Source organism: Dreissena polymorpha, chromosome 2 (genome assembly GCF_020536995.1).
Source record: "Dreissena polymorpha isolate Duluth1 chromosome 2, UMN_Dpol_1.0, whole genome shotgun sequence".
In the NCBI taxonomy this organism is placed as follows: domain Eukaryota; kingdom Metazoa; phylum Mollusca; class Bivalvia; order Myida; family Dreissenidae; genus Dreissena; species Dreissena polymorpha.
Genome location: NC_068356.1, coordinates 51133814 through 51151694, shown reverse-complemented (window position 1 = coordinate 51151694; position 17881 = coordinate 51133814). Strand labels below are relative to the sequence as shown.

Genomic DNA, 17881 nt, shown 5'->3' with positions numbered 1-17881 from the left:
CAAAACTGGCACACTGATGATACTGGTATTTTTAGTTATCAATTTAAGTCACATTTTGCTTTATAAATTTTGTTTAAGCATTTTGCGACTTATTGAATGGCTATGATACCCGATATCAACATGTCATATGGGATTTGCATATCACCAAGCTGTCCTGAAATACAACATTGAATTCAAACTCTTTACTCAAATTACTGGTAAGTATGAATTCTTTCTTCTTTCTATTTAAGTAGTTGATGTCATTACAGTCCAAATAATTAGACGTAATTTACCGTTTAGTCCATGTATATTGACCTCATATTTATAGGAGTAGATATTATGTTTAAAGGGGCCTTTTCACAGATTTTGACATGTTTTGAAGTAAGTCATTAAATGCTTTATATTGATAAATGTAAACATTGGATATTGAAAGCTCTAATTAAAAATCCAGAAAAAAATACTTTAAAAAAAAGTAGTCCGCAGCAGGGCTCGAACCAGTGAGCCCCTTAGTCTTGGAGTAAAAACGCATTAGCCTGCTCGACTATTCTGCCAAATATAAATGGTTGACGTATTTTATACCCAGTATAAGCAATCTTCGTAGTGTCACACAATTAAACAACAACAACATAACTCTCCAAATTATTCAATCGTTTCGCGTTGCAACGCTTTATAATTTTTAAATCTTTAAAAGATGCATATAATGGCTATATTAGACCATGGTAAATGTTCAGTAATACTGTTTCCTAAAAATAACATAACTAAAACGAAAATTTGCAAATCCGATTTAACTTTTTTCAATTTTTGTCAATTTACCAAAACGTGAAAAGATCCCTTTAAAGTTAAATGAACCATATCCCAGTAAAAGAGACATTGAGGCGATTGTGGCCAGTTTAGATCCAGTTCAGTCTGCAGTTGCTTGAAAGCTGTTTGCTAAAGAGCGGTTTTCTGACAATGACAAATAGTTTAATTGGATACATATTAGACTGCCCTTTTCCTGTGAAATGGCTAATTAAATTCAGAAGCCTGGTAAGCGTTTAACGTTAATGTTACCAATGTGTCAGACCAGGGCCTGGATTTTGAAATCTAGGACATGCATGGTCAGAAGATGTCATTAAAGATTATACATTTTTTCAAACACATACAAATGCATACAAATATAAATAGTAAAATGCACTAAGTCAGAAGGCATTTGACTTCGGCTGGTGCCTTGGCACACCATGTGTTTCGGTTGCAATAGTTTGATGGACTCACTACTTGGATGTGTAGTTACATTATCTACAGTATATCAAACAGTATTTAGCATGAACCAATGATTTTTTCAAACATAAATTATTGATGTAAAATGCTTGAAGGAATAATATTTAACGTTTAAGAAGGCATTTTCTTTTTGTTTTAAAGGATATCTTTGAAAATTATATTTTACATGATTTTTGTGGCAACAAGGGGTAATGCATTTTTAAAAAATGTGATTAATTTTCTGACAAAAAACTGGTACCATGAGAGGCATGAAACAATAATTTTTTTAAACGTTTGTAGTTGATGAAAAATGATTGCAAAAATAATATCTAAGGTCATATAAAGCATTTTTATGCCCCCTTCGAAGAAGAGGGGGTTTATTGCTTTGCACATGTCGTTCCCTCTGTCGGTCTGTCGCTCCGTCCACCAGGTGGTTTTCCGGATGATAACTCAAGATCGCTTGGGCCTAGGATCATGAAACTTCATAGTTACATTGATCATGACTCGCAGATGACCCCTATTGATTTTCTGGTCACTAGGTCAAAGGTCAAGGTCACATTGACAAAAAACATATTCACACAATGGCTGTCACTACAACGAAGAGCCCATATGGGGGGCATGCATGTTTTACAAACAGCCCTTGTTTATTTTATTTTAATAGGTTACTCTGAAAATTCTATTTTTCATGATTTTTTTTGCAACAAGGTGTTATGAAATTTAAAAAATGTTACGGGAATTTTAGACCAAACTGTACTATGATACTACTATAATGCACTTCGCCAAAACATTTATAATTATATTGTATTTTCTTGAAAATGCATTTCCCCTATGCACTTAAAATAACACTTTTGATCAGAAAATTCATATATAGTGATGTTTACTTTTATTTTCAAGAATCATAATGCCTCTTTTTAGTTGTATTTAGCCACAAGTTCTTGTCAGCCACTTATGGGTTATATGTTGCCTTTCTGTTACTAAATGCAAAATAATTCTACACTTTGAGACATTCATAAAATATTTTATGTCTTTACAACACCGACATGCTAATAAATTTATATATCAAGTACTTCCATACTAACAGGACCATTCTAGGCGGGCAACCTAGCAACCTTGATTTGTTCATATCTTCCGTTCAATCTGTTATCTGTGTTATGAGTCATTTGTTCGGAGAACATTTAATTTTTGTTATAACTTTTTAATAATTCAATTTTCAAAGTGATATTGTTATTGACCGATAAACCAACAAACTGATTAAAAGGGAATATTTTATTAATTATTTGCATTTTATCTTACATAAGAAATATTTGCCTAAATGTTTTTCAAACTGTAGAGAAATCTATATACAATTAATAATTGACGACGTTTAACAAAAAAAAGAAATAGTAAAATGGTTTCCGGATGATAACTCAAGAACGCTTATGCCTAGGATCATGAAACTTCATAGGTACATTGATTATTACTCGAAGATGACCCCTATTGATTTTCAGGTCACTAGGTCAAAGGTCAAGGTCACCGTGACCCGAAATAGTAAAATGGTTTCCGGATGATAACTCAAGAACGCTTATGCCTAGGACCATGAAACTTGATAGGTAGATTGATCTTGACTCGCAGTTGACCACTATTGATTTTCAGGTCACTATATCAAAGGTCAAGGTCACGGTGACCTGAAATAGTAAAATGGTGTCCTGTTAAAAACTCAAGAACACTTATGCCTAGGATCATGAAACTTCATGTGTACATTGATCACGACTCGCACATGACAACTATTGATTTTGAGGTCACTAGGTCAAGGTCAAGGTCACGGTCACGGTGACCCGAAATAGTAAAATGGTTTCCGGATGATAACTTAAGACCACTTATGCCTAGGATCATGAAACTTCATAGGTTCATTGATCATGACTCGCAGATGAACCCTATTGATTTTCAGTTCACTAGGTCAAAGGTCAAGTTCACGGTGACCCGAAATAGTAAAATGGTTTCCGGATGATAACTCAGAACGCTTATGCCTAGCATGATGAAATTTCATAGAAACATTGATCATGACTCGCATATGACCCCATTTGAGGTCACTAGGTCAAAAGTCAAGGTCACGGTGACCCGAAATAGTTAAATGGTTTCCGGATGATAACTCAAGAACGCTTATGCCTAGGATCATGAAACTTCATAAATACACTAATCATGACTCGCAGATGATCCCTATTTAATTTCAGGTCACTATGTCAAAGGTCAAGGTCACGGTGACCCGAAATAGTAAAATGGTTTCAGGATGATAACTCAAGAACGTTTATGCCTAGAATCATGAAACTATATAGGTACATTGATCATGACTTGCAGATGACCCCTAATGATTATCAGGTCACTTGGTCAAAGGTCAAGGTCACAGTTACTCAACTTTGAAAAATGGTTTCCAAATGATAGGTCAAGAATGCTTACGCCTATGATTATGAAACTTCTTAGGTACATTGATCATGACTCGCAGATGACCCCTATTGACTTTCAGGTCACTAGGTCAAAGGTCAAGGTCACGGTGACTTGACTCAGTAAAATGGTTTCCTGATGATAACACAAGAAAGCTTACGCCTAGGATCATGAAACTTAATAGGTACATTGATCATGACTCACAGATGACCCCTATTGATGTTCAGGTCATTAGATCAAAGGTCAAGGTCACAGTGAGTCAAAACAGTTTAATGATTTCCGAATGATAACTCAAGAATGCTTACTTCTAGGATCATGAAACTTCATAGGTACATTGATCATGACTTGCAGATTACCCCTATTGATGTTTAGGTCACTAGGTCAAAGGTCAAGGTCAAAGTGACTCAAAGCAGTAAAATAGTATCCAGATGATATCTCCAACATGCTGACGCCTAGGACCATTAAACTTTATAGGTACATTGATCATGACTGGTATATAACCCTTTAATATTGATTTTCATTTCACTTGGTCAAAGGTCAAGGTCACAGTGACTCATAACAGTAAAAAGGTTTCCTGATGATAACTCAGGAAAAGCAAGGCCTAGGATCATGAAACTTCATAGGTAAATTGATCATTACTGGCAGATAATCTCTATTGATTTTCAGGTCACTAGGTCAAATGTCAAGGTCACAGTTACAAAAAATGTATTCACACAATGGTTACCACTACAACTGACAGCCAATATGGGGGGCATGTATGTTTTACAAACAGCCCTTGTTTGTCTAATGTTGGTAAATGTTCATCTCTGTCAATTCTAGGTTAAGTTTGAAAGTAGGTCATATGTGGTCCAAACTAGGTCAACAAACCAAATCACATAAAAGGTTAGTGAACACTCCAGAGGTCACAATTTCTTCCAGATCTTCATGAAAATTGGACAGAATTAAATGTTATCTCGATGAAATAAAGTTTCAGTTCGAAAGTTGGTAGTTTGTCAAAAACTAGGTCATAAGGTTAAAATATAGAAAACTTCCTTTACCTTTCTACAGGTCACATTATCTTCCTGACTTTCATGAAAATTGCTTACAATGTCCATCTTAATCAAATCAAAAGCTGAATTTGCAAGTTGGTCCTGGCAGGTTAAAGCTAGGTTACAACTTAGTCAAATCATACACAAGTTTTTGACACTATAGAAGGAGTTTTGAGTGAGCGATACAGGGCTATCTTGTTTTAGAACAGCCTGTAGTGAGAAAGGGAAGGTATTGTATTTGTTTCAAAAGTAACTTTTATTGTTATTGGAAGTAACTGAGCAATTATATGATGTCATAGTTTTGGTTATTTAATAATTTTGCTCACTTGTTATGATGTGACAAGGTGAGCTTTTGTTATCACTCTTTGTTGTATTTTATCCAAAGTTTATTGTGAACACATAAGATATCATTTTACAATGTTTAAATTTGGGTGTCACCTCTTTGCCAGATTCTTATGACACTAGTCACCTCTATGTCATTTTTGGTTTCATATTCTATCAAAAATTAGGGAACTAGGTCAAATATAAGAAAAGGTCTGTTAATACTTTAGTGGTCACATTCTCTCTCTGATCCACTTGTAAATTGGTAAGAACATTATTTTAAATGATTTCAAAGTCAAGCATGAAAGTAGCATATTTTACATTTAGGTCACAAGGTCTAGTCTCAGTGATTAACAGGTCACGTTCCAAAGTGGGTCATGTGCTTCCAAGCAGTTAATCACTAAAATCATTAAAATCCATGTTAAAACTTACATTTTTTACCTGATCTTCATGGCAGTTGATCAGAATGTTCAAATAAATAAAAGTAGGATCTCGGTAACAAGACTCAACAAGATCGGATAGACGCAAATAGTTTGTTCATACTCACAATGCCTTTTTTTATAGATCTTCATGAAAAATTAGTTAACACCACTAGGAAACAATCAGTTTCAGGTGAGCCACATTGTGCTGTTAAAGCTATCTATGTATAGTATAGATTGTTACAAAACCTTGTTTATCAATAAAAATAAATTTAAAAAATGGCTTTCTAAAACTTGTAGTCTTGGATGATATATTCATTAACTTGTTATCTACGACAATTTTTTGAGAAGAAAAACAAAGTTTGATTATTATTATACCCCAACATACTGTTATTGGGGGCTTGCACAGGAATTCTCAATTATGTTCCTCGAAAAATAATGGGTTAGCATATTGTTGCTGTTTTATCAAGTTTTCTGGACCATTTCTCCCAAAAGAATTTTAAGTTCAAATATGAGATATTTAGATAAATAAATTTCATTGAACTTGATTGAAGGGATGCAGTGTCCAAGAACGAAAACGATTGCACCACAACCATTAACTATTGACCTGCGGATAAATGACAAACAATAAAAATTACACAATTGCAGTGATGTAGATTAACTTAAATGGATGCTTATTTATGTTATGCTTTCCGGTGATTTATACAGAAATATCAGTGAAATAAACTGGTATTTCACTTTTTTAAACAGTGAAAAATAACAGTGAAAATATCGATATTTTTCGCATTTTTTCTGGGTAAATCGATATGCCACCGAATCCAACAAATATCCTCTATATATCCATCCTCTTCAAAAGCATCGTCAAACCAGTACTTTCAGTACTTTGATTCAATTATTACATACAGATACCGGTATGTAGCACAGAGATATATTAAGATCAACATAAAATGGCATACATAGATTAGAGTCACAAATGGATATCAGAATGCGATACCCTAGCTCTTTCTATGAAATGTCTATGAACTTTCTTGTTTCTTTATCGTGCTCTGTGTAAAGCACAGATACTTGGGCTACCCTCTGGGTTTCATACAAGTTCACCCCTAGTTGGCTTGAAAACATGGAAATTGTCTCGGAAAAAATCCACTGCCCAGCCCGGAATTTGATTCTTAGACTTTTGGATTGGTGGTCAAGCGTAACATCACTGAACCACAAAACATCAATCAACATCAGGCCTACTGGTTAGGTAGCCAGACTAGAGAGTGATAGTATAAATTAGAAAATTTATTTCACAATTGGACACTATTTAATAAATGATATCCTTTATCATTTATCATTTCTCATTAATCATTTGTTTTCGGAGTACACACCAATGTATATTAATTAATTATAATATTTGCCAGAGTAAATAGTCAAAAAGTAAATCTATAAATGCAATATTCAAATTATGATCATGCAGTAACATATCACTTTATTATGACCAAACATTTACATTGTTATGGGAAAACAGGCTCAACTTAGGAAAGTGCTGTCCCAGATTAATGAGGCTTATCAGGAACGACACTTTCCGCCAAATGGATTTTAGTAAGAAAAGACTTCCTTTAAACGACAATACCATTAACGCGGAAAATGTCATCCTAAAAACCCTGTGCAGACTGCACATTCTAATCTGTGAAGACATAACGCACATGCTTTAAACTGTGTTTTCTCAGAATGAGGCTAATTTATTGATTAATTTATTGATTCTCAATTCGCTTTGTTTCCATGAATGGAATGTTTTGAGTTACCATATTTTGTATTGCATATAATTGTGGTTATTAGGGAATGTTCCTGGGCAAGAAACACTTCCCCAGCGTTGTAGTGGTTTGCAATTCAGGGATCATGACAAAATAACATAAAATCTGCATACATATTACAAGTATATAATTGTAGCTGTATAATGTTTTTAGTAACATTCTATCTTTACGTGTACGCATGCCAAATATCAAGTTGCTATCTTCAATATTGCAAAAGTTATGACCAAGTTTGTGGACGGACACACATAATGACAGACAGACAGACAGACAAAAAACAATATGCCCCCAATCATTCGATCGGGGGGCATAAAAATGAGGAACTATGCCACATGTTTAAATTTGAACAAGTGCATAAAGTGAGTTAATCAGTCAAGTATTGTTTCTTTGTCACTTTAACATGCCTTTAAGACTTTGAAGAGATAGGTAAATTAGTCAAGTTCTTGCGTAAGTGTGAATGCCATAAAAAAACATGTCTTCTGTGTAATTGTAGGTCCCGGCTGTGTCCAATGTTGCTTTTCAAGGTTCTAAACATGCGTTCAGGGCGATACTGATCTTCTGAAATGTTAAACCAAGGCACTGGTGTCGTTTAGGGGGCTCCATCCAGCAATCACTTTAATGATGGATTCGGGACACCCTTTATGACCAAGGTGAGTGCATATATTGTTTGTGTGTTTGTTTTTAAAGTTTATGATGTTTTGTCACGACCAATGCGGCATTGTGTGAAGATATCTGGTCACCTTATTCAATATAACACTTCAATAGCAGAACATCCGCATCCAGCTATTATTGTGAAAACAATAATGTTAAAATGTATCTATAGACTAGCCCTTAATCATTTTACGAACGATTCCTCTACTATTAGTGCATCTGATTTTGAATTTTCTTGAAGTTTGTTTTGTTTATTTTCCCTTTAATAGTTTTATTATGGCGAAGAATCCACAGGAGCTTCTTATATTACCACATTTCAAACAAGTTATAAACAATATATAACAGCATGGTATCTTTGAGATCTTCATCACAAAAAATGTCTAAAGGAGAAATTTACTAAATGAGCTCATGCAAAAATGGGTCTTAAGATATATCAGCGCAGTGCTGCAGATATGCCTCTGCCATCCATACACTCTGATAAGGAGTCATATTTTCCGCTTACGAGACCACAAAACCTTGCGTGACGTTATGGCAGACAGGTAGGCAGATGCGCACACTGGTCTGCAGTTTTTCTGGTCGCATCTGTTGAAGTTCGATGCTAAGACCCATTTCGCACGACAAGGCTCATAAACATTAATGTTCAACATTGTAGGACCTGGGTCTTGCGCAGTGCCGGCAGTGCAGTCACCGACACCAAATGGGTCTCTTTCTCATCAGATTTACAGCATCATGACTTATCACGGGTTTGTTGGAAAAGACTTCTCATCTGCTTTTAAATTATTGCAGGATTAGAACAAGCAAAAGACATGATAAATAACATTATAATGTACTATTATTGTTTCCTAAATGTATATATACTAACAATCATGTAAATATGTGAATGAACGTTTATTAGAAAACTATTGTTAATGATTCAAGAAATTTTAAAAATGATTTTAAAATGATTTTTATATAGATTATACAAGATTTTTTACACTGTGAGGTAATGATTTTGTAAAACACAACAACAACCTTTTCTTAGATATAACTTAAAATAGTATTGTTGATATTTACCTGGTGGAATATGTTTTTGTTATAACAAGATTTTGTTCAACCAGAAGTTCTTAAGATAAAATAATATTTTGATGTAATTGCCTTTGCAGCACTAGTTCTACTGACAGAGGTTACTGGTGCAGGTGCTGGTATTGTGTACTCCTGTCACTTGTGTTGACATTCAACAAATCTGCTGCCTGCCTTAAAAGAGCAGCTGCTCTTTGCTGTTGGCTCATATCTGCAAATGTATTCATGTTCATTATTTTTTATTTATAAAAGTCACCATTATGTAGTTTAATGAGTTATCGAGAGATAATAACTGTTACGTAGTCATATTACACTTGCTGATCTAAGTTTCTATACTTTTTTCACAGATATATGATCTTATCTGCTTTGATCATCTAAGTACCATCTTTATGGGAAATCTTTACCCCCCCCCCCCCAATATCCTACATGTATTAACATCTTGATGTGTTTGTTTGTATGGTGTTTATGCCCGTGTATTTAACTTACATTAAGGCAAAGATTCACTTAATTATGCTTCCTGGGTTTCACCATTAAGAGGCTAGGGCTCTGCAGTCTCGCCAAAGGAAACTACCATAAAAAAATCAGCACCGCATGTGAGGATCGAACCCAGGATCCTGAGTTACAAACCGTAAACATGAACTGGGTCACTGAGATACACATTAAAGATGCATAGAACAACAAGATCGATCTACCATTTAAGTCTATAAAAGAAAAATCTTCATTATATGTGTCTGTTTGAAAACACCTGTTAGGTAACTGTTCAACCCGTACTGTGGTAAACTCAAACCCAGTTTGGTCAACTTATACTTGTTTTTTGGTCAACTGGTACCTATCCAAATTCATCTCGTACCCAATATACAGAAATAGGTGTGAGATGGTCAACACATGATATATTGATAAATAGTATAAACAGTATCAGAAATATACACATTTGATATGGAAAAGAGAAACCATTAAATTCCAAAAATACTAATTATTTTGTTCGTTAATGAGGTAACTTTGCATACTAATTTTCTCACATTGCTTTCCATTTTAATTATATATGAATTTCTATGCCGTTACGCGTATTGAGGATAAACTAGTAAAATTAAAAACAATTAAAATGAATCATTTAAATAAGATACGATTTTACCAACCTAGGTACGATTTGATTAGATATAGACAGTGTTAAGAAGATATGCGATGAAAACAGTATGAAATTAATAGTTAAATTGAAACAAGCCAACCGTAACTAGACGTTTTAATCATCGTAACTCACCTTCTCCACAATGATACTATGACGTTTTGACAGTGGTACGTTTAACGTGTAAATGAAAACAAGATTACATCCATTAACTTCAAATAGACCTTAATCACAAACCAAATTACAACTCAACGTTCGAAATGGGGATTACAATCGTATGCAATTTACCTAATAAACAAGTACAATAAACAAGTACAATAAACAAGTACAATAGACAAGTAACCTCTACCTGAATAAGACCAGTGGAAAATACGGTCCAAACGATGCGGAAGAGTAATTAATCTGGTAGATATATAAGACAACACCGTTCTAAATATTAACCTTTTACGATACCTACCGAAAAGTACAGAAAACTCTGGTTCTCCGTCGTGTATGAATTCAATATTACTAATGCACCCGTCTTAATGCATTCGGCATTCGGCTTACTTCATGTTAGCTGCTGCCTTGTGCTTATTCATTTCGCTTTGTAGAACTTACAAAAAATATACATTTTTCTAGCATTACTAAGTATTGAAATGATAATAGTTCAGCAATAAGAAGATAGCCACATGAACAATTTAACAGAAATAATTAATTTGTCATTTAATCGAAAGAATACATGATTAACATACATCGAGTAAACATTAAAAAGAAGTATGCAAGCAATATTTCACTTACTGATAGAAACAAGCATAAACACGCAAGGAAGACGCATTTATTTTGGAACAAATAAAATAAAGCACAATGCAATTGTCATTTAGCAGTATGCAATTGTCATTTAGCAATATATAATTGTCATTTTGCAACCTGGATGGACTGGCGGATATTTCCTTCCATACATTGTTGCATAAAGCAGAAGAACAATTAATAAACATGTGCAAGACAATAACAAAAGATTTCTGTCGTTACGTGTATTTTAAGAAGTGTTAAGCAACAACGTTACCCTGATCATACAAAGTAGCAGACAATTTAATTAAGATTTAACATATTTTATTTCAAGAACTAGCATATTATGTACAAAGTATTCATACATTGTTTAAACTGATTTATATGTTCCTAAAATGGATAAGAAAGACTTTACAATTCATTTGATCGCAGTCATTTATGAGTACACTTACTATAAGGCGTTTTAAACAAAAGAAGGAAAGTTGTAATATAGAAGGGACAACGTTTAGATATAAAAAACAATGTGCAATACAATTAGGAGTAACGAACAATGACATTGAGCCCGGGATCTGACAAAGGAATGTAATGAAACATTCCGATATAGTGTGGAACACAGAGGTTTCAGAGTTTGTTTTTATTTTAAAGATTTTTTTTAAATTTTGGTGTTTTGATTTTTATGTGACAGATGACTGAGTATCAAAGCGTGTACAATGCATAATATATGTATGAACTGCATCAAAAATACGAGTGTTTTACTCAAAATCATTACTTTCGCCTCCATACAATAGCAGACTAATTGAAGGTTATTGTTCTAAATGTACGCAAATTACTCTCTTGGACGGATTAACATTTCTTCACAGTACCGTAACAAAACGATGTTCGGTTTAGTGAGCAGATTCAAAAGCCCATTTTGTTTGGCACAATAGTGGATATACTTTGAATATGATCATGGAAAAGGCCCGTGCGACGGCGAAGGCGGAAGCACAAAGCACAATCGAGATAATGCCGTGTAAAAAAGAAAACGCACGGATTGCACAGGCCAATCGTTGATGACATTTACGCATATGTATTTAGTCCGTTTTCCCCAGAGCGCAGCGCGAAACATCTCGATCAAGAATATTGCCGATGAAGGCAGTCCGATTAGAAAATGATAAAGAAAGAACTAGCATGAGACGTCAAAGCTAACTCGTAAGATTGAATTAGTAACACGTGGGGAATATATATGTATATTACTCATTGATACGACATAACCATCCAATCAAAATGCATGTTGTGTATCCCTTATTATATGAAAATGGGAGGCTACCATAGTTTCGTCCGACACTAATCGGACATATTTGCGATATTGTGTGGCTTTCAACAGTATGTTTGCTAATCTGATAGTATAGCAAAACAAACTCCCATTCTTTAATGCTGTTAAATGTCCAACATTAGCGCCAACTAGGAGGCATCGTTAGACTTCATGCATGCAGACCAGTTTGTTAATAACATATTGACATGTATTATAACTCATCAGCTAGAGAGAAGACTCGCCTCGCCACGTTTTAAACACGAACCTCACTCTGGGGTACTTCTTGTTACAAGCGACTCATTTAAATGAACGATTCCAAAATAGGAAAAAAAGTCACTGATTATTGTGTGCAGACTTGGCTGGCTAATCTTGGAGATACTTTAATCAAATGCATTAAGACCACTATTCCCGTAGGCAGGTCAACATAATTCAATGCAACCATTTCAAGATATAACATTTAATAAACAGCATAGAATCGTTTTCAATAATTATTATTTTTGACACCATCTACCTACACAACAACCCACCTACCCATCTCCCCACCTTACAACCTACCCACCCAACCATCCACCCACCCACCCAAATCCACCAACCCACCCACTCATACACCCACACACCCATCCACCCTGCCTACCTGCCTGCCTGCCTACCTGCCTACCTGCCTGCCTGCCTGCCTACCTGCCTACCTGCCTACCTGTCTACCTGCCTACCTGCCTACCTGCCTACCTGCCTACCTTCCAACCTGCCTACCTGTCTACCTGCCTACCTGCCTACATGCCTACCTGCCTACCTGTCTACCTGCCTACCTGCCTGCCTTCCTGCCTGCCTGCCTGCCTACCTGCTTTCCTGCCTTTCTTCCCAACAACCTACCTGCCTACCCGCTCGCCTTCCCGCCTGTCAGCTGACCTGCCTACCTGCCTGCCTGTCTGCCTGCCTACCTGCTTACCTACCTTCCTACCTGCCTACCTATCTGCATACCTGCCAGCCTTCTTGTCTACCTGCCTACCTGCATGCCTGCCTGCCTTCCTGCCTGCCTACCTGCCTGCCTGCCTGCCTGCCTGCCTGCCTGCCTACCTGCCTACCTGCATACCTGCATACCTGTCTGCCTGCCTACCTGCCTGCCTGCCTGCCTGCCTGCCTGCTTGCCTGCCTGCCTGCCTGCCTGCCTACCTACCTGCCTACCTGCCTGCCTGCCTGCCTGCCTGCCTGCCTGCCTGCCTACCTGCCTGCCTTCCTGCCTGCCTGCCTGCCTGCCTGCCTGCCTGCCTGCCTGCCTGCCTGCCTGCCTGCCTGCCTGCCTGCCTGCCTGCCTGCCTGCCTGCCTGCCTGCCTACCTACCTACCTACCTACCTACCTACATACCTACCTACCTACCTACCTGCCTACCTGCCTACCTGCTTGCCTGCCTGCCTGCCTGCTTACCTGCTTACCTGCCTACCTGCCTTCCTGCCTACCTGCCTACCTGTCTACCTGCCTACCTGTCTACCTGCATGCCTGACTGCCTGCCTACCTGCCTACCTGCCTTCCTGCCTTCCTGTATTCCTACCTTCCTGCCTACCTGTCTTCCTGACTACCTGCCTACCTGCATACCTGCTTGCCTGCCTGCCTACCTACCCGCCCGCCTGCCCGCCTGCCCGACTGCCCGACTGCCCGACTGCCCGACTGCCCGCCTACCCACTCATCCACTTTGTCAAAGTACATGTATTTCCAAAAATAAAATACCACAAGTATCGCAATGTCTTCTCAGCATCGTTTTTTGGGGGAAACGTTAATCGTCCATATATTACAACTGACCTCAATATTTAACGCATAAATTTGCTAATCAACACATGTAGGCACGTGCCAACATTCTACGTAAGCAATACAATTATTTACATACTTATAAACACGTTTTATTTCTTTACAGTACTGACTTTGAACTTTTGCATAACGTCCTGCTATGGATCTGCCCCGTTTTTAATTATCAGGTTTTCATACTGTCGAAGAATTAACAATAGTCAAAATCACTTCGAACCAAGGTTTTTAAAAGACCCTATAGAGCCTTCATCGATTGTACTTCTGTTTTAGGCTTTTCTTTAACTCATTTATGCTTAAGGGATTCTTCTAAATCCTTCTAAATTGGATCAATTTATTTCCAAAATAAGGGATGTCTAGTATGTTTATTTCTATATTTAGAATAGTTCTTACATACATTCCCTGAAGCAAACAGCGGAGACCCTGATGAGACGCCGCATCATGCGGCGTCTCATCTGGGTCTACGCTGTTTGTCAAGGCCTTTTTTCTAAACGCTAGGCATAAATGGGTTAAACCAAGATATTTTTGATAAAAAAGGAGACTCATATATTTGTTATTGATGTTACGTTAACCGTTGAGGGTATGAAAGATCATTTTTTCCTTCTAGCCTAATTGGCAACAATTAAAACTAAGACATTAAAGTATCTCGTCTGTATACGAAGTATAGATAGTCGAACTGCTTACACCCCTTGTCTGGTATACACATATATGACAAATAACCGTACATATCATCCTTAAGTTGTGTATATGAACTCATTAAAGCCTTACATGACTTTTATTTAATTACTTCATTGAGGAAACGTATTGCTCGGTATAAATATGTTTAATGCAGTTTTAATCGACGCATGAACTCTTTCCTTGATATTTTTAACCGTACATTGTTAGGAAATTTAACAGTGTCAGTAAAAATACATCAACATTATATGTAACGTTGAAAATGCATGTTAACAAACATTTACGCAGATGATATGTTTAAAAACCTATATATATTTATATAAATAAAATAACATTTATTTTTATCCCATTTTTATACCGACATTGACGGTATAACACACTGTGGAATAAACTAGCCTGTCTCTCACGGTCTTACGGATAGAACAAAATTATCTTCCAATTTTGTAAATATTTTGAGTTCTTATGATGTATGTTTTTTGTTTGAATACTGGGCGAGTTGTTCTAGTAATATCGATTTGAGTGGATATTTGTCTTTTAACTATTTTAGAAAATGTCAACATCGAAAAGCCCGAAGAAATAGTGGGGGTATTGTTGTCTATATTAAAGAAGAATTAGCTGATGGCATTACAATTGTAAAAAATCATTATGATACAATAATTTGGTTAAAATTTGACTGCACATTTTTTAATATACCATATGATTTTAATATCTGTGCCACTTATATATGGAGACATGATTCATCAGTTTATAATACATTTAATGTAGATCTCTTTGAAATTTTAGAAAACGATATAACTTATTATTCTGAATTTGGTAAAATATTTGTTACTGGCGACTTAAATAGCAGAGTTGGCTATAAGAGTGATTATATTATACAAGATAGAATTAATACTGAACATGATGACGCTGATTACTGTCCAGATAACACCCCTGTGAGGGCCTCAGTAGAATGTTCATTTAATAGCCACGGTGTAAAATTATTAGACCTATGCAAATCCACATGTTTACGCATTATTAATGGTAGAATTAGAAATAGATGTGAACATACTTTGTATTCTAATAACGGTTCGTCTTTAATTGATTATTTGCTAGCAAAAAATACAGCTTTTCAAGTATATCTGATTTTATCGTGCATTATTTCAACGAATTTAGCGATTACACCCGCTACATTTTTCACTATTATGTAATAATGTCCCGTCCGATTACCAGTCATTCACCGATGTAAAGTATAAATGGGACGATGCACTACGTGGGCAATTTTGCTCACAAATCATTTCGATGTTACCTGTATTTAACACCATTGTACAAAATGTAGATTATGCATGTAGAACGTCAATTAATTAACATGTTGAATAGATTTACTGAAACCATTCGCAGTATTGCTGATCCGTTATTTTCTAAAACATGTGTTTATAAAACAAACCCTAGTTTCAATGTAGATAGTTGTGTAAAGAATGCAGAATGGTTTGACGAGTGCAATACTGCACGAAATTAATATCACGAAGCTCTACGTACTTTTAACTCTTGTAAAACAGATCTAAAAAGAGAACGTTTATGTACAAGTAAAAGACATTATAAGGATTTAATTCGTAAAAAGAAAGCCTGTTGTTATTGGAAAAAAATGTTGGAGATTGAAAATTTAAGAAAACAGAAACCAAAGGTCTTCTGGCGATTTTTCAAATAAAAAAAATAATGTAATTAAAAATAAAATATCTTCAGAAGAATTCACAAAGTTTTGGAAAAACCTAAGTAACAATATGTCCGATTGTTGCAATACTGAAGCAGTAGATTTCTGTTCAAATAATGATTTTGTATTTCCAGAACTTTATCTACCTATATCTGTTGAGGAAGTTAACTGTGCAATACACCATTTAAGACGAAATAAATCATCGGGAAGTGATTGTATTTTGAACGAATATTTTATTGAATGCAGTGATATTTTATCAACTCATTTGTGTGATGTGTTTAACTGTAATTTTGTATCGGGATTTTCCCCCGATAAGTGGACAGAAGGGGTAATAATCCCTTTGCATAAAAGGGTGCTGTTAGTGATGTGAATAATTATAGAGGGATTATTTTAGTAAGTTGTTTTTCAAAATTATTGACCACGATATTAAACAAGCGCATTGAAACGTTTTGCAATGAAAACACTGGTATTTCGGATGCGCAGTTCGGATTTAGGAGAGGCTATTCAACTGTTGATGCTATCTATATTTTGATGTCGATTGTAAAAAACTATTCAAATGCAAATAAACGTTTGTATGTTATATACGTAGATATTATATTTGAAAATGTTTATGTCTGGTATTAAAGTTAAATTGCTTAGAATAGTGAAGGATATGTATACAAATGTTAAGTCACGTGTTAAATCATGTTCATCTTATTTAGATTATTTTAGTTATGCTGTTGGACTGAGGCAAGGGGAGGTAATGTCCTCGATTTTGTTTTCTTTATTTGTTGAGGACCTTGAACTTTACCTTCAAGACAACATTAACTCTGGTTTGAATATAGATGATATCATGGTAATGTTATTATTATTTGCTGATGACATGGCTATTTTAGGCAAGTCACCTGCCGAAGTTCAAACACACTTAGACAATTTATATTTATATTGCAATTCTTGGGGGCTAAACGTTAAAACTGCGAAAACGAAGATTATGGTATTTCGGAAGAGAGGGGATTAAAACAAAACGAAAAATGGACATACAATGGTAATGATATTGAAGTGGTTGATAACCTTAACTATTTCGGAACGGTTTTGTATTATACGGGAAATTTTTAATTAATCCAGGAACATTTGGTTGGAAAGGCCCTTAAGGCAATTAATAAATTATTGTTAAAATGCAATGATTTTGACATAAAACCAAATTATTTAAATTACATCTTGGCAAATAAACATCTTGATTATAATCATCTGGCAACAAATTTTCTAGGCAAACATGAACATAATCATTTAAAACAAAATCTGGTTTCTCACCAACTCTAGCATTAAAATCACCACAGATAAAGAATTCACATGATTCATTACACACATTATTAAAGTGCAGTAGGTCATCTGAAATTAATTCAAAACCACTTTGACAAATGTGATTCTAGGTTTACGCATTTATGAAGAAACTTGTTAATTAGTTCATAATTTTACATCGATATAACAATGATACATACAATATAAATGATATACATATCAGAAGCTTGTACTCAGTACATGTATTGCCTGATATAGAATGAAACCAACGCCCACATTCCCTTACAACATTAAAATAATCTGTCTTGGGGTAAGTTTAAACACCCACATGTAATAACGAACAACACTATTTAACACATGATAAATG

General features: G+C 35.5%; 1 long non-coding RNA gene across 1 annotated transcript in view; it reads left to right on the top strand.

Moving 5' to 3' along the window:
• The window catches only part of LOC127870283 (uncharacterized), a 35131-nt gene extending 26512 nt beyond the window's left edge, over positions 1-8619 (top strand). The window contains exons 2-3 of the long non-coding RNA XR_008044738.1: positions 7685-7841; positions 8495-8619. This is a non-coding gene — a long non-coding RNA (uncharacterized LOC127870283). The remainder of the gene's footprint in view (positions 1-7684; positions 7842-8494) is intronic.
• Positions 8620-17881: the final 9262 nt, after the last annotated feature.